This window comes from Pan troglodytes, chromosome 5, assembly GCF_028858775.2.
Source record: "Pan troglodytes isolate AG18354 chromosome 5, NHGRI_mPanTro3-v2.0_pri, whole genome shotgun sequence".
Taxonomy (NCBI): domain Eukaryota; kingdom Metazoa; phylum Chordata; class Mammalia; order Primates; family Hominidae; genus Pan; species Pan troglodytes.
In genome coordinates, this window is record NC_072403.2 from 9,895,369 (window position 1) to 9,920,334 (window position 24,966).

General features: G+C 42.3%; 1 pseudogene; it reads left to right on the top strand.

Annotated features, from left to right (window-relative positions):
• The first annotated feature begins 2,932 nt into the window (after positions 1-2,932).
• On the top strand, positions 2,933-3,461 carry LOC104006693 (protein Cripto-like; annotated as a pseudogene).
• Positions 3,462-24,966: the final 21,505 nt, after the last annotated feature.

Here is a 24,966-nt window from a genome sequence, read left to right on the forward strand (position 1 = left end):
GAAAGGTATTCACCAGGAGAATGACTCACAAGTTGTTCTTACTACAAAAATGCAAAAATTAGCCAGGCGTGGCGGTGCATGCCTGTGATCCCAGCTACTCAGGAGGCTGAGGCAGGAGAGTCACTGTAACCTGGGAGGCAGAGGTTGCAGTGAGCCAAGATTGCTCCACTGCACTCCAGCCTAGGTGACAGAGCGAGACTCCATCTCAAAAAAAGAAAGAAAGAAAAAAAAAAAATCAGTACTTTCAGATGACTGCACAGAGTAGCTTGAATTTTGAGGACTCTTGTACTGTTTGAGAACAGATCCCTCCTATCCCCTGCCCAACCTCTGAAGGGGTAACATTTCCCCAAATGCTACTGAAAGTCAGCTATACACACCAGTGGTGAGCATGTCATTTCAATAATGTGCAGGACAATATCAATGCCCAGTGGAACCCATCAGGTGGGATTCAACACATGGCCAGTGGCAGAGCAGGTTGAGCTGCTCCTCTCCCCACAGTTTCTATTCTCAAGTAAGGCAGGCCGTGGTCTAGTCACTCCAGGATACAGGGTAAGAAAGGAGGGAAAAGTAGACTCAGCTGCGGCAGGCATTCATGCAGGCCAAACACTGCAAACCCTAAGGGCAATCTCAGATAACTTACAAATCTACAATGTGACATTCTCTATGTGTTCTTCTCTTCATCAACCAACAACTATGTAGATTTCTTATTGAATGACAGAATACATGTGGAATAATAACTGCGCCCCCTTAGCACAGTGACTATTGAACGAAAGATAGTAAATTAACATTAGTTTCTTTTCCTTCTTTGTGCTTTTTAGGGGAGGTAGGGAGTAGGAGTTAACTCAGCCAACTGTTATAAAGGTACAATTTCCCTGGAATTTGTTAATTGAGCTATCGCTCCAGCATAAGGAATCAGGGCTGGGAGCAGCTATTGCCAGCTGCGTTTGGGAGCGACCTAAGCTGATTTACCATTATCATGATGATGACTTTACAAATCTATTCAGTATTTTATGTATTTAATGCCCTTAATGCTGGGTTGGGCTACAATAGTGATTAGTTGCACTAATTAGTTGAATTCATAGAGAAGTTTTTGGAGTTAGTTATGAGAGGATCATATGTAAATTAATGCTAATTGTATGTAAATAGGTTTCTAATTCCTCTAGGAAAAAAAAATCCACAACACAACTGCCTTATGCTCCCCACACCCCACTCTGACCATCTGATGACACTGGCACATGGAGATGCCATTCATGACGACGGAGCAAACCCTACTGCTCTGAGGGCATCGGGTCACCCAGATGGCCACCAGGCTCCAGTGGTGTTCCTGAAGAGGGTGGAAGGAGAAGGCTGCTGCTCCTGGAACTCGAAGCTTTAATGAAGGTGACACAGGAGGGAGCCCCAGGCCACTCAGTCTCTAATCCTGGCTGGTGCCAATCAGTGTGGGAGACCAGACCTGCCCTGGCAAAATACCTGCAGGTGGATCTCAGAGCAGGGACGCTGAGCCCAGGGGACAGCAGCCACATGGGCCAGGCTCCATCTGTGGAGCTGACATAACTGCTATGTGTTGGACATTAATGATTTGCTTCAGGGAAAGACAAAGTGGATGCTCCTCATCAAGTGTCAGGGCCCCTGCTCTAGAATCTGTGACTGTTCTACCCAGAACAGAAGAAATGTCCCTTCAGTCACTAGCCGGGGACCTTGGGTTTGCCCTGGGGCTACACATAAGCTCTGAATCCAGTGAGTTGCACATCACCGGAACAGGAAGGCAGAGCAGGCTCTCCACTGACGGCACGGGAGATAAATAACGCTGCACTCAGCCATCCTCGGCCAGTCTCCTTTGAGGTTTGTCTGCTTATCTTAGCATGAATTAAGAAGAAATTCCCATGTCGGAAAATGAGTGTGCAAGTTCTAAACTGTCATCATACACTGCCAAACAGTCTTACGAAAGCGCTGTGTCTATGAATGCTCCCACCAGTAATATATGAGCAGGTGCTTTTCCCAGTCTCTCATGGGTATAGGGCATGATGTGAGTTTTCCTATCTCTGCCAATCTGATGCTTAAAAATATATGCTTTTTTATTCATTTATAGTAATGTTTAAAATCTTTTCATGTTATTACATTTTTTATTTTTTAAAACTGCTGATTCTTAACATTCTTAATACTAAAATGTTCATCACATATATTGCATATATTGAAAATTTTTGAATATTTGTTTTTCATACTTGATCGTGGTGCTTAATCATTGAGAAATATAATCATTTGAAAAATTTTATCACAAAGCATAAATTGTGGCTGCTTCCTAAACGAGTGGGTAATTTTTTTAATGGCTAGCTGCAAATGAATGCAAAATAGTTCTACCTGATCCTTGTTTAGGAGCCTGTTGCTTGAGCTGAAGGAAGATTACTGAGCACGCCAATAAACTACCACAGATGCTTGGGGCTTCTGCTCTTCAGCAACTGAGTGATCCTTTGTGCTTGAAGCTTGGAGGTTGCACACAGCTGAAACTGGCCCTGCACAGACAGGCAGCCCAGGCAGCAAAGCACTGGGGACCATGCCAGTCCCTGACGCCACTGGATGGCAGGAGGGGGTGGAACTCAGCATGCCCGCTAGGTGCACTTAGCACTAGGGAGCAAAATTAGTGATGGTCACTCTGGCAATTTCCTTACCTGCACTGTTCAAGCTGGGAATAGATTTGCTTCAGGTGCTCCGGCTCATGGGCTGTCAGCAGCCCCTTTGACTCAGAAAAACAAAATGGATTTGAGAAGCACCGACCAGAGCTCCCAGCTTGCATGGGGATGAGGGATCCAGAAGGAGCTGCTCTGCCGTGAATCTGTAGAATAGCCAAGCACCCATCAGCCATTCCCTCCTAACTAAAAACAATGAAAAATTCTCTCTCTTCTATACTCTGGCTTGCCCAAACGTTCAGGGGACAATGTCAGAGTGTAATTTTGATCATGGCCATTTCAAGGCATTTGAAACGGGATTCGTTGCCGGGTTGGGCCACCATGAACTTGCACAGTCACCTCAGGAGGCCTAGCCTTCAGAGATGACAGCATTCAGCCTCAGGAGGAGCCTGCAATTCACCCACGGTCTTCCCAGTATATCCCTTCCATGGGGATACAAGACAGTAAGGAGCTAAACAGAACCTGCTGTCTGAATGGGGAACCTGCATGCTGGGGTTCTTTTGTGTCTGAGCCCCGTCCTTCTATGGACAGACCTGTGAATATTACATGCACAATGAGAGCCGTAGGTTTGAGCCCCGTGACACCCAGCTGTCCAAGAAGTGTTCCCTGTGTAAATGCTGACATGGACAGCTCCGCTGCTTGCCTCAGGCATTTCTACCTGGGTGTGACGGCCTTGTGATGGACAAGCACCTCAAGGACCAGGACTCCAGAACTACCACTGTCTGCACGTACCACTTTTATGCTGGCATCTGCCTTTCTATACAAAGTTGCTATTAATCAACATTTACCTTTTTCTGCAAATACAACTTTAGATATCATGCAAATTTCATGACCAGTAAAGGCTGCTGCTCCAATGTTCTGACTGAAAGATGATCGTTTGTTAGTTGCCTTAAGATAATGAACACCTTTCCATAATAGTCTCTAACACTTCCTTACAGTACCAACTATTTCTTACCTCTGCCCTGCCCTCCCCTGAGAAATTATTAAAAAAAAAAAAAAAAAAAGAGGCCGGATGCAGTGGCTCACGCCTATAATCCCAGCATTTTGGGAGACCGAGGCAGGTGGATCACCTGAGGTCAGGAGTTCAGGACCAGCCTGGCTAACATAGTGAAAGCCCATCTCTACTAAAAATACAAAATTAGCCGGGTGTGGTGATGTGTGCCTGTAGTCCCAGCTACTTGGGAGGCTGAGGCAGGAGAATCGCTTGAACCTGGGAGGCAGAGGTTGCAGTGAGCTGAGGTCGTACCACTGCACTCCAGCCTGGGTGACAGAGTGAGACTCCATCTCAAAAAAAAAAAAAAAAAGAAGGAAAGAAAGTCAGTCATATCTACATCATGTCTGAGTCCAGTGTTTCTTGATATGTGTAATTCTACCAAGGTCTTCTAATAATATTTTCTTTTAAGCAATTGAATTATATCTTCAGATTATTAAAGGCTAATCCTAATGTGGAACTGAGGATAAAGTTTTGAGTAGAGTTGATCAAAATCAACTAATATCATCTCTTTTTAAAGGGAGGAGCCAGAAGTGCTGAAAACATTATGTATATGAATATGCACAGTAAAAATGGGAGATACATTGAGAAAAAGGAAAAAAGACGGAACAAAACCAAAACAAAAAAGAACCATTTTTAACACTGAAAACCATTTCTGATAAATGGTGAAATGTCTCAAAATCTTCCACCATGAGGTACATAGGAGGTCCAAGGAACCAGATGTTTCCCAGAGCTTGCTAACAAACTCCTTCCTGCAGCAGGGATGGCACATCTCTCAACGTGACGCTCTCAGGAGGCAGGGCTGAGAGACACAGCAGGGATGGGATCTGTTCTTGGTGGAGAGCCATGTGACTCTCTCTCCCTGCACACGGTGACCTTGGTGCACTTCTTCCTAGAACGGGACTGAGACTCGGGGGCTGCCAGCCAAGCCCGGAAAGGCTCGAGTCCATCATTCACTTCATCAGGTTGTGGTAGTAAACAGCTGGGTTTCCTCAAACACAGTCCACAGTTTATTGTATACCTACTCTGGAAGTCTCCTTGACTTTTAAAAATTGATGTAAAATAATTGTATAATAATTGTACATATTTATGGGATACACAGTGATGTTTCAATGCATATAACGCATAATGATCAAATCAAGATAATTAGCATATTCATCACATCGACCTCCTTCACTTTTAAGGGATAATTTTACCGGACACAGAATTCTAAGTTGGTGAGTTTTTTCTTGCTTGCTTGTATGGTTTTTGAACAGAAGTCTGATGTAGTTTTTATCCTTGGCCCTTTATAATAAGGTGTTTTATTTCCTCTGGCTTCTTTCAAGGTTTTCTCTTTGATTTTCCTGTAGTTTGACTATGATATATGTAAGTGCATATAACCTGTTCAGTGTTCTCTCGGTTTCCTGGATCCTTCATTTTGTGTCTATTATTAATTTTAGAAAATTCTCAGCCATTATTACTTCAAATATTTCTTCTGTTCCTTTCTTTCTTCCCCTTTTGGTATTCCCATGATGCATGTCTTTTTAAACTCTCCCACAGTTTTTGCATATTCCGTTCTATGGCTTTCATTCTTTTTTCTCTTTGTTTTCAGTTCAAGAAGTTTCTATTGACATATCTTCAAGCTCACTGATTTTCCTCAGCCATTTTCGAGCTACTGATGAGCCCGTCAAAGGCATTTTTAAATTTCTGTTAGAGTGTTTTTGATTTGTTGCATTTCCTTTTGATCTTTTCTTGAGTTTCCATAACAGCGCAATGGGTTCATCTTGCTCACTGCCCAAAAAGCCAAGAGCAGTGAGAACAATAAGTATTGCAGAAGTAAGAGTTTAATTATTGCAGAGGCGGCCAGACGAGGACCGGGAGAGACGTCTCAAACCCGTCTCTCCAAGAATTTGGAGACGAGGGGTTTTTTTAATGGTACTTTGCCAGGCAGGGGGCTGGGAAACTGAAACAATTGAGGAAATCGCGGAATTGTTTAGAACTGTCTTTATCCAGCTGGGAGGGGGACTCAGGACCAGGTAGGTGGCAGCTCTTGGTTGACCAAAGTGCTAAATCCGAAAAATGTCTCAAAGACCAGTTCCCCTTCAGTTTCACAACAGTGATGCTATCTGCAGGAGTAGTTGGGAAATTTATAAATCTTGCAACCCTGGGTTCCATGACTCTGGGTCAGGAAGAAACTTATGGAAAAACAAGCTGAATGATGACGGGTCACTGTTTAACTCTGCCGCCTCTTCTTTAGCAAAATTCAACGCCCTAACTTTGTCTTATGAATTCTAACTTTGTCTTATGAATGTGGCTTCAACCTCCAAACAAGGAGATGGGTTAGTTTTCCTTGCCTCAAAGTTGAGCTATAAACAAAAGTCCTCTCATAGTTATCTTGGCCTCTATACTAGATTAAGCAAAAAACCAATTTAGCCTGTGAAGTTAGAAGCAAGATGGAGTTAGTCACGTTACATTTCTCTCCTTACTTACAATTCTGCAAATTTCCTTTCTCTGCTTACATTGCCCATCTGTTCTTTCATATGATCCACTTTTTCCATTAGAGCCCTTAGCCTATTATTCACAGTTACTTTAAATTTCTGGTCTGATAATTCCAGAATCTCAGGCATAACCGAGTCTGGCTCTGATGCTTGTTCTGCGTCTTCAAGCTGTGTTGTTTCACCGGTTCGTGTGTCATCATTTTTTGTTGAATTGCTAGACATGACTGGGTAGAAAGAACTGAGACAACTATGCCTTTAGTGTGAAGTTGCTTCTCTGGCTGGGAGTTCAGCTGTCTACAGTTTGCTCTAGCTACAGGTGTTAGAGGCTAAAATTTCCTCTAATCCTCTTGTTTTTTCTCTCCTGTTGTCTTTGGGTTTTCCCAGAGACTTCTTAAATAAGGTCTAAAATTTGCATTTTTTTCGGCCGTCCTCTCCTGTTGCAAGAGCCCTATTGATGTGGTGCTGAGGTGTGGAGGGCAGGGAAGTGTTCTGTAGACCTATGATTAGGTCTCCATTTTGCAGAGCCTGTGCCTTGGGCTGCTTCTCAGCCAACCAGTACCCTTCTCTATCCCTGCTTAGGTGAGGCAGGAAGGCTAGAAGGGGCTGGAGTTGGGTGTTCTCCATCCCCTGGGTCTGCTAGGCTCTGGAAAACCATAAGGTAGTTAGCCTCCATGGTACAGCTTCCCTCGAGGGAGGGATTTTGTTAAGACACAATGTCCTGGATGTATTTCACAATGGTTACTCTTTCCCTTCCCTGAGGAAATCAGGAGAGAGCCTTTCTCTGGTGTTCTCTCTGAGCACCTGGTGGGGGCTCCCCTGGAGTTAGGCTTATGAAAGTGTGGGCCCCCTATAATGGGACCTTCCTAATGTTTATGTTTCAAGCTCATGCACACTGAGCCTCCAGCAATTTGGCAATTGCTATTTAGGTTTTCTTTCCCTGGTCCTGGCTCCAGTGGCCTCTGCTCCTGGTAAGCTATGAATGATTCGCTGTATTCACCTGCCTCTCCAAAGAGGTAGTGGTTTGTCCTGTGACCTCAATTCTCTGATAAACCTAAAAGTTGATTTTTAGTTTGTTCAACTTTTTTCTTGTGAGGACAGGAGTGACAGCTTCCAAGCTGGAAACGAGAAGTCTCATTTGGATTTTTTTTTCAAGATTTTTTTTTCCTATTACAAATAATGATGACGTGTGCATTCTGAAACCAGCCCAATTGGCCCATAGAACTAATATGTATGGTTTTTTGAATAAACATGGAAATTGATCCTCCCTGATCTTAAAACTTCCAACTTACATTTGTCCCATCTGAGTTCCTTCCTCAGGAAACTGACCCTCAGGCAAGGAACGGAAACTCCTCAGATGGCCGCATCCAGACAACGAGATGCCAGACTCCTCGTCCATCGTGATTGCTTCCTTACCCCTTCCTAATTCCTGTTTTCCTGCCTTCCTCACTATATAAACCCCCCAATTTTAGTTGGTCAGGGAGACAGATTTGACACTAACTTACTGTTCTTCCTGCTGCAGCACTCAATTAAAGCCTCCTTCCCTGGCAATACTCTTCTCAGTGATTGACTTTCTGTGCTGTGAGCAGCAGGCCCTAGACCAAACCCCAGATGTCCCAGTAACCATTATTGTACATGTCTTTTCTGATGCATACATTTCTGTTATCCCAGGAGTAAAATACATAGGTCCTAAATATGCTAATTTTAAAATCTAATACCTGACACCTGGCACAATATACTCCTTTCAGCACGAAGTAAGAGTTATTGCTCCATATCCTCGCCAACACTTAAAATTGTCAGTCTTTTTTATTTAGCTATCCTGGAGGATGTGTGGTGGTATCCCATTTTTTTTTTAAATTTTTCTGAGACAAGAGTTTCGCTCTGTCACCCAGGCTGGAGTGCAGTGGCGTGATCTTGGCTCACTGCAACCTCTACCTCCCAGGTTCAAGCGATTCTCATGCCTCAGCCTCCCCATGTAACAGGGATTACAGGTGCCCGCCACCACACCCAGCTAGTTTTTGTATTTTTAGTAGAAACGGGGTTTTGCCATGTTGGCCAGGCTGGTCTTGAACTCCTGACCTCAAGTGATCTTCCTGCCTCGGCCTCCTGAAATGTTGGGATTACAGGCATGAGCCACCGCACCCGGCCTCATTGATTTTAATTTGGTATCTTTTCACTTTTTCATTAGATATTTTTTTCTTACTGATTCATAGTGTTTACATATTCTGGATGTGAGCCCTTTGTCAGTTATATGTGTTGTATCTACTCCCACTCTGTTACTTACCTCTTCACTTCCTTAGGGGTGTCTTCTGATAAACAGGAGTTCTTTTTTAACTTTTATTTTAGGTTCAGGGGTACATGTGCAGGTTTGTTATTTTAGGTAAATTCATGTCATGGGGGGTTGTCGTGCAGATTATTTTGTCACCCAGGTACTAAGCTTAGTACCCATTAGTAATTTTTCCTGATCTTCTCCCTTCTCCCATCCTCCACCCTCTGGTAGGCCCCAGTGTCTGTTGCTCTCCTCTTTGTGTGCATATGTTCTCATCGTTTAGCTCCAACTTATAAGTGAGTACATGCAGTATTTGGTTTTCTGTCCTGCATTAGTTTGCTAAGGATAATGATCTCCAGCTCCATTCATGTTCCTGCAAAAGACATGATCTAGTTCTATTTTTATGGCTGCATAGTATTCCATGGTGGATATGTACCATATTTTCTTTATCCAGTCTACCATTGATGGGCATTTAGGTTGATTCCATGTCTTTGCTATTGTGAATAGTGCTGCAACGAACATACAAATGCATGTGTCTTTACGACAGAAAGACTTCTATTCCTTTGAGTATATACCCAGTAATGGGATTGCTGGGTTGGATGGTATTTCTGTTTTTAAGTCTTTGAAGAATTGCTACACCGTTTTCCACAATGGTTGGTCTAATTTACATACCTACCAATGGCATATAATTGTTTCCTTTTTCTCCCCAGTCCTGCCAGCATTTGTTATTTTTTGACTTTTTAATAATAGTAATTTTGACTGGTGTGAGATGGTATCTCATTGTGGTTTTGATTTGCATTTCTCTAATGATCAGTGATGTTGAGCTTTCTTTCATATGCCTGTTGGCCACAAGTATGTCTTCTTTTGAAAAGTATCTATTCATGTATTTCGTCCACTTTTTAATGGGGCTGTTTGGTTTTTATTTGTTAATTTAAGTTGCTTATAGATACTGGATATTAAATCTTTGTCAGATGCATAGTTTGCAAATATTTTCTCCCATTATGTAGGTTGCCTGTTTACTCTGTTGATGTTTTCCTTTGCTGTGCAGAAGCTTTTTGGTTTAATTAGATCCCATTTGTCAATTTTTGCTGTTGTTGCAATTGCTTTTGGTGTCTTCATCATGAAATATTTGCCTGTTGCTATGTACAGAATGGTATTGCCTAGGTTGTCTTCCAGGGCTTTTATAGTTTGGGGATGTTACATTTAAGTCTTTAATCCATCTTGAGTTGATTTTTTTATATGGTGTAAGGAAGGGGTCCAGTTTCAATCTTTTGCATATGGTTAGCAAGTTATCCCAGCACAATGTATGGAATAGAGAATCCTTTCCTCACTGCTTGTTTTTGTCTGCTTTGTCAAAGATCAGATGGTTGTAGGTGTGCAGCCTGCAGCCTTATTTCTGGGCTTTCTATTCTGCTCCATTGGTCTATGTATCTGTGTTTGTACCAATATACCATGCTGTTTTGGTTGCTGTAGCCCTGTAGTATAGTTGAAGTCAGGTAGCATGATACCTTCAGCTTTGTTTCTTTTTTTTCTTTTTTTTTTTTTCTTTTTTGCTTCAGATTGCCTTAGCTATTTGGGCTCTTTTTTGGTTCCATATGAATTTTAAAAGTTTTTTCTAGTTCTTTGAAGAATGTCATTGGTAGTTTGATAGGAATAGCAATGAATCTATAAATTGCTTTGGGCAGTATGGCCATTTTAATGATATTGATTCTTCCTATCCATGAGCATAGAATGTTGTTCCATTTGTTTGTGTCATCTCTGACTTCTTTGAGCAGCATTTTGTAGTTCTCCTTATAGAGCTCTTTCACCTCCCTGGTTAGCTGCCTTCCTAGGTATTTTTTGTGTGTGTGCCAATTGCGAATGGGATTGCATTCCTGATTTGGCTGTTGGCTTGACTGTTGTTACTGTATAGGAATGCTAGTGATTTTCGTACATTGATTTTGTATTCTGAGACTTTGTTGAAGTTGTTTATCAGCTTAAGGAGTTTTTGGGCTGAGACTGTAGGGTTTTCTAGATATAGAATCATGTCATCTGCAAACAGGGACAGTTTGACTTCTCTTCCTATTTGGATGCCCTTTCTTTCTCTTGCCTGGTTGCTCTGGCTTGTTCTTCCAATACAGTGTTGAATAGGAGTGGTGAGAGCGGGCAACCTTCTCTTATGCCAGTTCTCGAGGGGAATGATTCCAGCTTTTCCCCATTCAGTATGATGTTGGCTGTAGGTTTATCATAGATGGCTCTTATTATTTTGAGATATGTTCCTTCAATACCTCGTTTATCGAGTTTTTGACATGAAAGGGTATTGAATTTTATCAAAAGCCTTTTCTGCATATATTGAGATAATCATGTGGTTTTTGTCTTTAGTTCTGTTTATGTGATAAGTCACATTTATTGATTTGAGTATGTTAAATCAACCTTTTACCCCAGGGATAAACCCTACTTGATCGTGATGAACAAGCTTCTTGATGTGCTGTTGGATTTGGTTTGCCTGCATTTTGTTGAGGATTTTTGCATGGATGTTCATCAAGAATACTGGCCTTAAGCTTTATTTTTTTGTGGTGTCTCTGCCAGGTTTTGGTGTCAGAATAATGCTAGCCTCATAGAAAAAGTTAGGGAGGAGCCCCTCCTCAATTTTTTTGAATAGTTTCAGTAGGAATGATACCACTTCTTCTTATATATCTGGTAGAATCTGGCTGTGAATCTATCTTGGACTGGCCTTTTTGTAGTCAGTAGGCTATTTATTACTGATTTAATTTCAGAGTCTGTTCAGGGATTCAATTTCTTCCTGCTTTCGTCTTGGGAGGGTATATGTGTCCAGGAATTTATCCATTTATTCTAGATTTTCTAGTTTGTATGCATAGAGGTGATAAACAGGAATTCTTAATTTGAATGTAGTCCAATTCACCAATCTCTTTCTTTATAAGTACTGTTTTTTTTTTTTTTTTTTGGTGATCTGTTTAAGAAATCTTCCTCTAACTTGATATTATAAAAATAATGTATCTTCTTTTATGTGCTATTTGTTAAACATTCATATTCTTTTTTTTTTTTTTTTTTTTTTTTTTGAGATGGAGTCTCTGTCTCCCAGGCTGGAGTGCAGTGGTGCAATCTTGGCTGACTGCAATCTCCACTTCCATGGTTCAAGAGATTCTTGTACCTCAGCCTTCTGAGTAACTGAGGCCACAGATACACCACCACACTCCCCTAATTTTTGTATTTTTAGTAGAGAAAGAGTTTTGCCATGTTGGACAGGCTGGTCTCAAACTACTGGAGTCAAGCAATCTGCCTGCTTCTGCCTCCCAAAGTTTTGGGATTACAGGCATGAGCCACTGTGGCCCACCTAAACATTTATTTTTAAAGTTACTTTCTGAAATTGATTGTTGTAGATGGTATGTGTTCCAAGGTTTTTTTTTTATATAGTTGTTCAAATGACTTTGCACCATTACTTTTTTAAATGTATTTTTTTCACTAGTCTACCATACTTTCTTTTTTCTTTTTCTTTTTTTTTTTTTTTTAGCCAGAATGTCGCTCTTATTGCCCAGGCTGGAGTGCAATGGCACGATCTTGGCTAACTGCAACCTCCACCTCCTGGGTTCAAGCGATTCTCCTGCCTCAGCCTCCCGAGTAGCTGGGATTACCGGTGCACGTCACCACGCCTGGCTAATTTTTTGTATTTTTAGTAGAGACGGGGTTTCACCATGTTGGCCATGCTGGTCTCTAACTCCTGACCTCCGATGATCCACCCGCTTTGGCCTCCCAAAGTGCTGGGATTACACGTATAAGCCACCGGCCAATACTTTCTTTGTCATAGATCACATACCTACATATGTGTGGCTCTGTTTTTGGACTTTGATTTTTCCATTGCTCTCTTTTCTATTCTTGTTTCAACGTTACTGTGTTAATTATTGTGGCTTTATATTAAGTCTTAGTTTCTCTTGAGTGCTTTATTTTTTAGTTCTTTAAGGATGTCTTGGCTTTTCTTGGCCTTTTGCGTCTTGTATAAATTTTAGAATCAGGTTGCTAATTTGCTGACAGTAGCAAGAAGGAGTGCCCCATTCATGGCCTTGTACTTCGAGGATTTTAATGGGTTGCAAGGAACTCATTTTGTGAGCAGCGATGAATCTGCTTCAAATAAAGTAAATCAGAGCTGGAAATAGGGCAGGGTTCTTCATGCTAGCCTGGGGCTGCATAACTCAATGAACACTGGCTGAGGCAACAATGGGTCTTTTGTGATGAAACTGGTACCTACTCAGGCTATGGGGCCTGAGGTTTCATCGTACATCATTGGGTTTATTAAAGCTTAAAAGTGATCTAATAATTAACATGCCAGCTACTAGTTATTTGTTGAGTTTTTTTCCTTTTTAGTCAGGGAAAATGAGAGTGAGGGAAAAGGAAAAGGAAGCAACCCTAAGGGGCAACAAGACCATTAATTATTACAAATATCAATAGGACACAAATGACCCTCTGTCACTCAGGCTGGAGTGCGGTGGCGCGATCACAGCTCACTGCAGCCTTGACTTCCCAGTCTCAAATGATCCTCCCACCTCAGCCTCCTGAGTAGCTGGGACCACAGGTGCACATCATTATGCCCTACCAATTTTTAAATTTGTTATAGAGATGAGGTCTCCCTATGTTTGCCAGGCTGGTCTTGAACTCCTGGCCTCCAGTGATCTCCTGCCTTGGCCTCCCAAAGTGCTGAGATTACAGGCATGAGCCACCACACCTGACCCAAATGGGTAATTTAGTTGCATAAGGTCTTTCCTTCATAATCTAATTAGAAAACTCTGGGGCAGGACTCCAAGGCTTACTTTTGACCCTCATTCCACTCCTGCCCTACTCTTCATTGTTCTAAAAAATGGAAAAACAGGTTGATTACATATACTATTTAAGTTCCATGAAAGCAAGAAATGTGTCTATCTGGTTCACTGATGTATCTCCAGGGCTTAGAACAGTGCCCGGTGCATAGTTGATTCTCAATAAATATCAATGGAATAAATACAATGTTCCACATTGCCTTGCTTCAAACTTCTAAAAAAATTAATAATAGCTTCTAACTAACCGTGACTTCTGGTAAACTTCATACCAGTTGCCCTTGTGTTACGTATTTGTTTTTAAAACAGCAATTCATTTATCTAGGTTTATGAAAAAATGAAAATAAACACTATGTTGTGGGGGCCCACTTGTTCAGTGTCCAGTGATATCAAACAACCTTAAATTCTAACCATAAATTATTTGGTAATATGTGTAAACATTCTGTTAGCCAAATGTGTCTATTAATCCAGGCTTTGCAGGCTTAACCCAAACAACTGGAGCAGGTCAAAGAAACAAGCCAACTAGACAGACTTCTCAATACTGGGGCAAGGACATGCTTCAGAGACCTAGATCACAGGGTTGAAGGGCACCCTCCTAGGAAACACCTCCCACCCCACGTTTTCAGGCATCAGTTTCTGCCTCTGTTGATTCAGAGAAGAGTTCCCAGTGGTGTGACTCAGACAGGCCCTCTGAGAAAGTAGACTGTGCCTTCTCACTGTCCAGGCTCCAGGAGGAGGTGCTGGGCCCAAGGGCAGCTCATTTAGAGGGTGGACCCTATCTCAGAAGAGGAACTGATGTGAGATCTCAACTCAGCAAGAAGGAGGGTGACTATCTGAAGCAATGGGATGCTTTCTTTGTGGGAATTTGAATTTGAGATAAACGGGATGAGAGTTTGCCACTCCATAAGATGCCGCTTTGGCATAAACATTGCTTTGCCGAAGGAAATCGAGAAACAGCAGACACAAGATAAGCTCTCTACGTACCCCCTTTCTGCCTAAAAGCAGAACATAAATTCCCTTTGTGAAGATATTCCCCTTGTCCTCTCCCATGTCAGGAAGAGATGATGCTTACCAGACACCAATCTGAATCTGCATAAGCAAACCTTATTAAAATAACACTTACTTCCCATAATTTCCCCCATATATTTACCTTCCCACAGTTTATTGCTCCTAGAAGCCCAAGCACTTTCGTTTATTCACTTCTCCACAAATGTACTGTCCTTTGTTAACATAGTATATAAGCTCTCAGCCCTAACCACTTTTTTGGGTTTTCACTTCCTTTTGTGTGAGACCTTCCTGTGCGCATGTAACAATTAAAATACTAACATCACATATAATTTGTGTGCCTTTTCTCCTGTTAACCTGTCTTTTGTCAGTTTAATCTGCAGAGTCCCAAGCACTGAACCTAAGAGCATATAGGAAAAAGTTTTTCCCCTACAGAGACCTGTAGAAGTCTCTGTTGATGCTTGTTAGCGTGGGCAGAAGTCTAAGACAAGGGAGAGAGTAGTGGTAGAAGAAATGAGTCAGGACAAGCCCTGGCAAAAAGGCTGCACTTGCTGGGTTTCCACAGCAGCAGCCTCAGCTCCCCAAGTGGCAAACTCCTGCCGACACAGAGACAGCTAGTTAGTGATTCACGGAGCTGCTCTCAGAAAGCCAAGCCCAGCGCTGTCTGTGAATGACCTTCCTTTTAGGCCCCACTTAGCCTGGTGAGGCTGTTTCTGCTCTTTCCCCTCTGAAATGGTTTGGCGGTGTCCCCACCCAAATCTCATCTTGAATTGTAGCTCCTATAATTCAAGATTATGTGGGAGGGGCCCAGTGGGAAATAATTGAACCATGGGGGCAGTTTCCCCCATACTGCTCTCATGGTAGTGAGTAAGTCCTACAAGATCTGGTTTTATAAGGGGAAACCCCTTTTGCTTGGCTCTGATATTCTCTTGCTGCTGCCATGTAAGAAGTGCCTGTCACCTTCCACCATGATTGTGAGGCCTCCTCAGCCGTGTGGAACTGTGAGGCCATTAAACCTCTTTTTCTCTATAAATTACCCAGTCTCGGGTATGTCTTTATCAGCAGCGTGAAAATGGACTAATACACCTTCCTACCTCCTTAGCTAACTTGGAAAAACCTTATTCATACCTGCATACATTAAGATCTCTCTGGTTCCAATATTCTATAATTAGACTGAGCAGGGTAAAAACTCATTAATGCAGACTGCTTTATCCACATTTCTAGTTATTCCATTTAGACTAAGCTGAAGTTTAATTTTGCTCAGCAAAATTTTATTATAGATAGATCAAATTTTTAAAAAGAGGGGGCAGAGGAATTGTTTAAATGTTTAAGGGAACAAGCTGTTAATTTTATATATTAATTTCAAATGATTTTATCTACTTATTAAAAACTTATAACTCAGAAAGCCTCAATTCAGTAGCATGAATAAATATTGTTAACTTTTAGACATTTTTTCAACACATATTTACTGATCCTTTCTATGGGCCAGGCTTTGTGCTAAGTACCGGAACATAAAAACATGGAATTGATCAAATAGGCATGATACTGTACATTAACTTAAATAATAAAATAACAGTGTAACATAGGATATTATCTTACAGTGTTGGTTTTTCTAGCTCCCAATACATGTCTATATGTACACACATATACAAATATACATATATACACATATGTGTGTATAGATAGAAAAGAAAGGGCCTGCCCTGAAGCAGCTCAGAGGCTGGTGGGGGAGGCGGAGGAGTGTGTGACCGATCCCGCTGCTGCGATGCGCGCTGAGCCAGAGGTGTGTGCAGGGCATGTCACCTGGTGCTGAAGAAAAGATTCCCAGCCGCCCTAGGGGAGGGTCCAGAGAGACTTCCTGGGCGTCACTGGGGCTGAGGCTTAAAGGATGGATCTGGGTAATTAGACAGAGAGGAGAGGGCACCCCAGGAAAAGCATCTTCAGGCAACTACAGAGAGTTCAATGGGACTGGAGCCCCCAGGGCAGGGATAGAGGGAAGCACAGCTGATTCTTGTGATTCGAGGTAGTTATGTTCTGTGAATGTGCCTCAAACCCAGAACTAATGAATACTGAACTATTTATCCTGGGGAAAGCACAGGTTAGGTTCTGTGAGCGTCTGGTCACAACGTTTTCATCAGCTGAAACACCATTTGTGTTACAGAGGTTTGTTTATCAACATCCTAGTAGAACACGCAGGTCTCATCAGCATTGAGAATCTGCCCTTCCACATAACCCTTTTCCTGTATAGCACTCAGAAGGCGTTTTTACAATTCTCCCACAGCCTCCTGATCTGCAGAACCCGCCTCGCCTGCAGGTTTAACCTTTTTCACGTCGTATCACCTTCTGGAACATGCGAGCCAGTCAGCGCTAGCTGAGAAGGGCTTGACATTTTCCTGACTTTGGCTTTCAGCCTCACAACACTTTTTTGTTTTAATCACACATTGTCTCACAAATCCACAAATTTAGCCGCTTTTCCATTTTTTCCACAGTTTTGTCACCTACTATAGATGCTACTTTAGCACTTTCTGGTGGGAAGAGGTGATTTGCCTCAATGTACCTGGCTGTTGCTTCATTAACACTGAACTTAATGCCAAAAGCACAGCAACTTACGCTGAAGGCAGCTCATCCAGCACAGGTACTGTCTCCACAGGCACATCGCAGCCTCCTGCACTCAGAGACAGTAGACAGCACTTCAGCACCGTGCCTGGGGGCATTTTAAACAGCAAAATCACCAACAAAAGTACAAAAATGCAAAAGCATGGCTCTATATAGGGTGCAGAATGGACATTTGTTTACGGTTTGAGAGCTGGAACAAGGCGGCAGAGCATCGTCCTATACAGCCTCAGCTGAGATTTTGCACATCGAGTAATTCAAATGTTTCACCACTCTGCATGTCTGCATGTCTGCAAATGACCACAAAAGTGCTGTGAGTGCTGAGTTGGGGGTGTTGTTTTGGAAACTCTCGGGTGGGCCTAGTTAACCAGCTCCCCCAGGGGGGACTTTTCCCTTTTCCATCTGATGATGTTAAAGATGAGTATTCAGAAACATCAGCTGCTCAGTTTATTCTCACAGCACTCTTTTTCTAAGACGGATAGCAGGACAGGCTGGTGGCACGGGCCAGACACAGTCAGGGGTTGGATAACCACCTGACCAGGAGGGTCCCCATCTAGAGACCATTCTCAGAGTTTGGAGGATTCATCTCCTTTCTTATACCTGTATTCAGTCTGGGTCAGTCACCAGGTATTTCTTTCACAGAGTTTAAGCTATTCCTCTAAGTGTCAGATTCGTTGTAAGATTTATGAGAGTTGCATCTGTGCTGAGGTGATCTCATCCCCTGGAAATCTAGGGCCAAGACTGGAAACGCCAGGGCCAGGCTGCATCACACTGCTATGTGACACATAGTGTCAGCCCTGTGAAATGTCTGAGTGGGCCTATGGCTATCATTGACCATACAGTCACAATATGTCCTTACAGTATCTTAAATGGAGTTATAAAAAGTCTTTAGTGGATAGTTGATTTCAAAAATATGGAATCCATGAATAATGGGGGTTAACTACATTTGCAAATCATTTATCTGAAAAGGAATGTATCCAGAACATAGAAATAACTCTTACAAGATCAATAAGAAGATAAATAACCTCATTTTTTAAATTTGGCAAAAGATTTGAACAGACACATTACCAAAGATAATATTTGAATGGCAAATAAGATGCTCAAAATCAATAGGGAAATGCAAATGAAAACCACAACAAGATAGGACTACATACTCAATAAAGTGGCTAAAATTAATTCGACTGACAACGTCAAGTATTTTTGAGGCTGTAGAACCCCTGGAAGCCTCACACATGCCGGTGGAAATTTAAAATGGTAAATGGTACAGCCACTCTGCAAAACAGTTTGCAATTTCTTACAAAACTAAACATAAACCTATTATGTGACTCAGAAACACTCCTAGGAATTTACATCAGAGAAATGAACATATGTAACCACACAATGACTTGTATATCAACGTTCATAGCAGCTTTATTCAAATAGCCAAAACTTGGAAATGAATGTTCTTCAACTGGCAAATGGGTAAACAAATTGTATATATTCATACAATGGAATACTACTCAGCAGTAAAAGGAGAAAACTGCTGATACATGCAGCAATGCGTGATGCATGATGAATCTCAGAAGCATTATGCTAAGTGATGGCAGCCAGACACAAAAGATTACATATGCCATGATCTCACTTTATGAAACTGTAAAAAATCAAAACTAAAATAACATAAAGTAGATCAGTGATTGCCAGAGGCCAGGGAGTGGAGGAAGAGAATGAGGGCAAAGCAGCAGAAGGAAATTTTCCGAGGTAGTGGGAAATACTCTATGTGTTGATTATGGCTGTGGCTACCCGACCATGTACATTTGCCAAATGGCACAAATTGTATGGCTTAAAACGTAACACCTCAATTGAGATGCTTAAAAACCAAAAATATTATGATGAGCAAAAGAAACCAAAATCAATACTAAAGCAAAACAAACAAAACAAAAAGACTTAAGCCTATAAAGCTTTATAGATTTATAAGAGAAAAACAAACAGCCACCCAATTTTGGAAGCTGGAAAGCAGATGGGCAAGTGGTAACTGACTTAGCAGACCCAAGAAAGCCATTCCCAAGTCAGCTCAAAGATAAACTGGAAAACAGCTTGATTCGCATTGCCTGAAGGATCAGATACTGGCAGATCCAGGCATCTCTTGTAGGGGTAAAAATGGGGCCCAAAACAGGAAGATTGGCACGAAGTCTATTTGAGAAGCAGTTTAACACCCAGATGTAGGGTTGCCAGATAATATAGGATACCCAGTTAAATCTGAATTTCAGATAAGGAATGAATAATTTTTTGAGTATAAGTGTGTCACAAATATTGCATGAGGCACACTTATGTTAAACAATTACTTGTTATCTGAAATTTAAATGTAAGTGGGTGCCTGCATTTTGATTTGCTAAGTCTGTCGACCCTGCTCAGATGGCCTCTCCTACTTTGGCAGAAATGTGGAGATAATAAACCAGTGTTGTACAAGCACAGTTGAGTTTGAAGATACTGGATGGAAAACAAGAGGAATGATGGGAAGTTTCTCTAACTGATGTCTAGACCTTCAACAACTTCCCAGAGAACTGAGAGTGAGGCCTATTATCTCCAGGTTGAAGTCTGGAAGATTCTTCCCTGGGGAAGATGACCAGCTTAAGGCAAAAGACCTACAAATATTGACTTTGGAAGTTCTCCAATAAAATGACTCTATTAGGCCACCCTGCAGTGAAGACCATAGTTGACAAACTTCCCACGCACACAGAATTGTCAATCAGCTTCACAGGCTCTACTCTTACAAAGGAAGATAGCCTGGAGCACCAGATGTGTGAGCAGCCAATATGAAAGGCGCACACACACACACACACACACACACACACAGGAAACAAAGACAGAGTGAGAAGAAGAAAGTCTCAGTATTAGAGTTACAAGATAATCATGAGAGAATTTCCCAGAAAGTAGAGCCAAAAGATAAAGAGATAGAAAATAGGAAATGAAGAATAAGAAAATGAATGGCCCAATACACAGGTCAACCTCCAATCGTAGAGTCCCAGAAGAGGTGGATGTGAGAAAAATCGATGGGAGGAAATTTTTAACTGAGTGCCCAACTAGAAATTCTCTTTCTATGTCTGAAGGAAAGAAAGCAGACTGGGATCAACTGACCATCTTGGCACAGTGATAAGTGCACATGTTAAGAAAATTAGTCTGGGAATAGTGTGTAGGATGGAATTGGACAGGAAAGGCTTAGCACACTGTGACAATTAGTATTTGCTGAATGCGAAGACAACTGTTAAGCTTGTGGAAATAGGAGGTACAATACAATCATAATGGATACAGGTGTGAAGAGATGAAGATCTGGACTGGGGGTAAGCATCAAAATGGACAGGACTGGAAAAATCCTACAGGAAATTGAAAAACAAAATGATACTTCTTAGTGAACACAGAGAGTAAGAAGAATCAGAGGTCTTGTAGCCTGGCAGACAGCAGAGTCATGGAACTCCTGGAAATGGGGTTTGCAGCAGCGGCCGGGGAGGGCTGCCTTCTCAAAGCAATGATGATGAGTTCAATCTTGGATGCTCTGAGTTAATTGAAGGGAAAAAGAGGTCTGGCAGTGATTGAGGCACTCTTCAAATAGCGAACATGTAAAGCAGTCATGGAGGAGTGCTGATTCTCTCAAAGAAAAGAACATTCTCGAGTTATTTTTAATGGATAAAAATTACCTTTGAGCAAATGTAATGTGTTAATATAGATTAGGGCCATATCAGACAGATAAAGGAGAGAACAATTAACTTCAAAAGCAAAGCTAGACTTAGTGCCTGTACACTCAGGTAGGAAACGCTAAACTGCAATTTGTTCTGAGCTGAGACTATCAATATATTCAGCTTTAGCTGGCTGGGCGGTTATGGCAGCATTAGGGACCATTTCAAAGGCAGGAGTCATCCTGGAGAGCACACACCATACCTCAAGCTGTTTTGAGATACTGTTCAGGTTGGTGTGTGGCCACAGTGGGAAGGGAGTACAGCTCTGCAACACAGGGGATCTATAAATAAATCCAGAAAGTGAGATTCATTTGTCTGCGTCATTTCAGATGATCCCTCAGCCCACCCCAGGGGTAGAGGAGTTCAGAATTTCAGATGTGGGTGGGCTTCTACATGTCAGTGTGACCCTGATGGCACTGGGGGTCTGTTCTTTTTTGCCTAGTTGGTGTTTGGTGTTTGCTATGGTCTGAATGTCTGTGTTCCCCTGCAATTCTAATGTTGAAATCCTAACCCCTAACATGATTATATACAGAGGATAATCCCCTTTTTTCTTCCTTTTTTTTTGGAGATGGAGTCTTGCTCTGTCACTAAAGTTGGAGTGCAGTGGCGCAATCTTGGCTCACTGCAACCTCCGACTCTTGGGGTCAAGCAATTCTCCTGCTTCAGCCTCCAGAGTAGCTGGAACTACAGGCACGCGCCACCATGCCTGGTTAATTTTTGTATGTATTAGTAGAGATGGGTTTCACCATGTTGCCCAGGGTGGTCTTGAACTCCTGACCCCAGGCAATCTGCCTGCCTTAGCCTCCCAAAGTGCTAAGATTACAGGTGTGATCCACCACACCTGGCCAATCCCTTTCATTTGAGAGGTGATTAGATTATGAGGGCAGAGGCTTCATCAATGGGATTAGTGCTCTTACAAAATAGACCAAGGAAGCTCATTTGCCCTTCCACCATGTGAAGACACAGCTAGAAGGTGTGTCCACTATTGTTATAAGTAGATAGATAGGCATGAGTGGGAAAGGAGAGGGCTCTCCCCCGCCACCCACTAGGAATGCTGCGTGATGGTTCGACAATCATTGCATTGCCTCTTTAAAAACAATAATTGGGCAGTGCCAGGGAGAGGTCATTTCCTGATGATTCACATATGTTAACAAAAAAAAAATGTTAACTGAATGCAGACCCCAGGGAGAAGCAACTTCCTGGGCATGCACATTAAGACATAAAAATGGCAAAGTACGATGTTCCAGGTACGTGCCATCAGAAAAAGGAAGAAAGCCTCAGATGGGCAAGCGTCTAACTCCCTAAACGTGCTCCCTAATCAGCTTCTAGGAAGAGCAGAAGAGCTGTGGTAATGTATGCAACACGTTATTGACGATACACATGTTGATTCCAAGGAAATGCTGGGTAAGCATGACTCAGAGTCATTGCTGGGCATCTAAACTGTGCAAACTCAGTTCCTAAGGGTAAGGAGGGCACTGCACGTGCAGAAAGCCCAGCCTAAGGGAAGAATCATGGGAAAGAGGCCAGCCTATAAACTCCTAGGATCAAGGCTCAAGGCTCTGCTTTTTTCTCTCTTTGACCTTCAGGCGCCCACTTGGATCTCTTCCAAGGGTTCTTTCCTTCCTTTCCCGTTCTAGCGCCTTTTTAATAAACCTCCATTCCTGCTCTGAAACTTGCCTCAGCCTCTTTTCCTGCTTTATGCCCCTCAGTTGAATTCATTCTTCTGAGGAGGCCAGGGCTGAAGTTGCTGCAGATGCCTATGGATTCGCCACCAGTAACTCGGGGTAACTTGGTCTCTTCTACCAGTAACACTATGAACCGGAAAATGGCCCTCATCAGACACCAAATCTGCCAGAGCCTCATCTTGGACCTTCCAGGCTCTGGAACCGTGAGAAGTAAATTTCTGTTGTTTATAAATTACCCAGTCTATGCTGTTTTGTTATAGCAGCCAGAAAAGACTAAGACAGTGTTAATTCTATTTTCTTTTGGTTTCGTAACTTTACAAGAACAGACTGAGAGAAGATTAATTTAGAAAACATCTCAATATCTATGTCGAGCCTTGATAGGTACTATATTCACACAGGGTTTCAGAGTTAAGTTTCTGATATGGTTTGGATCTGTGTCCCCAAACAAATCTCACACCAAATTGTAATCCCTGGTGTTGGAGGTGAGGCCTGGTAGAAGGTGACTGGATAATGGGGGCACAGTTCTCATGAATGGTTTAGCACCATCCCGCCTTGGTACTGCGTAGTGAGTGAGTTCTCACAAGATCTGGTTGTTTAAAAATATGTGGCACCTCCCCACTCGCTCTCTCTTGCTCCTGCTCCAGCCATGTAAGATGAGCCTGCTTCCCCTTCCGCCATGATTGTAAGATTCCTGAGGCCTCCCTAGAAGTAGAAGCTGCCTTATGTGCCTCCTGGACAGGCTGCAGAACCATGAGTCGATTAAACTTCCTTTTTTTTTTTTTTTTTGAGGCAGAGTCTTGCTCTGTTGCCAGGCCAGAATGCTGTGGCGCAATTTCGGCTCATTGCAACCTCCACCTCGCGGGTTCAAACAATTCTCCTGCCTCAGCCTCCCGAGTAGCTGGCACTGCAGGTCCCTGCCACCATGCCCGGCTAATTTTTTGTATTTTTAGTAGAGACAGAGTTTCACTGTGTTAGCCAGGATGGTCTCGATCTCCTGACCTCGTGATCTGCCTGCCTCGGCCTCCCAAAGTGCTGGGATTACAGGTGTGAGCCACTGCGCCCGGCTGAGAAATTTTAATGGTACATGTGTTGCCTCATAATCAGTCAGGAAGAGAACTTAAGTTCAATCCTCTCAACCTACATCATGAGCTAAATAGAACATTGTCGGCTGGATGCAGTGGCTCATTCTGGTAATCCCAGCCTTTTGGGAGGCTGAGGCGGGTGGATCACCTGAGGTCAGGAGTTTGAGACCAGCCTGGCCAACATGGTAAAACCTTGTCTCTACTAAACATACAAAAATTAGCCGGGCGTGGTGGCAGGCTCCTATAATCCCAGCTTCTCAGGAGACTGAGGCAGGAGAATTGCTTGAACATGGAAGGCAGAGGTTGCAGTGAGCCGAGATCAAGCGATTACACTTCTGGCTGAGTGACACAGTGAGACTCCGTCTCAGAAATGACAAATAAATTAAAAATAATAATAATAAAGAGCACATTGCCAAAAGGTCTAAACTCTTCTAGAAGGGCATCATTTTGTTACGTCCTTTTTCACAGTTTGGAGTAAATTTTCATGGTTTGGAGTGAATTAAAAATTGATCCCTCATGATAGGCTCTATAGCAGATTCTACTACAAAGGCTATGTTTACATGACAGACTTTAAATTCTCTTGTGAAAGTGATGCTAAATAATAGAATTGCTCTAGATTACTTACTGACTAAACAAAGAAGTATCTATACAGCTGCTGGCATTTCTTGTTGTCTAAGAAGAAATACATCACATCAGGTATTACAGAGATTCAGTTGCAGAGGATTAACGAAGAGAATGCTTAAAGCGAGTAGACCATCTAGCTCATTCTTTGATCTGTTTGATTTTAGGTGGTTTGGTTTATGGGGACCTTAGCTAAGGAGCATACGCCAAACTCTTGGTATTATCCTCTGGATAGTCAAAATAGTAGTCTCCCTGGTGTGCTGTATTCCCTCAAAAGTTTTAAAGGTTTGCATGCCGCCATCTCTAGAATGTCAAGCAGTCTCTCTTCAACCGGAATATCAAGAGCTAAAAGAAATGTGTGACCCTGAGGGCACCCTAACCTACGAATGACGTGCTGAGACCAGAAACCCAAAATAATAATAATGGAGAGAGGCATTGAGGCCCTAAGTTTTGGTCACACTCTCATCTAAGTGAGAACCTGACCAAACAAAGGGAATTTTTAAACAAAGTTAAGGGAGGCCATTGTTTTGGATTAAGCTCACGCACTAGGCCCCAGCAGACCTGACCAAACCAAAATGGAGTCAGTTGTGCTAAACGCCACATAATCACACTAAGACTTTAAGGAAACACATAAATCCTAGAATAGACCAAGTTTTGTTTTTTTTCTCCTGTGAATAGGCCATTGCAGCACACAGAGGTACCCTCTACTCTAACCCTTACCAAAAAAAAAAAAAAAAAAAAAGTGACCTGAAGTCCTCTTTCCCATTTTACAAAATCCACTGTTAAACTATTTCCCAGTGGGTTTCAAGAGCAAATATGTACATTTATGATGGTAATAGTGCCATCAGTGACTAAAGTTTTGGTCATCTTCTCAATTTTGACCAAATTTTGAGAGAATGATCAAAAAGGGGGAATTGTTAAAACAAGTCTAGCCTAAAGCTGCCTTCTTACATATTTTAAGTTAAGCCTAAAGGTTTCTCTGTACCTAAAGGTACATCATGAACTATAGCCTAAAGGTACATCATGA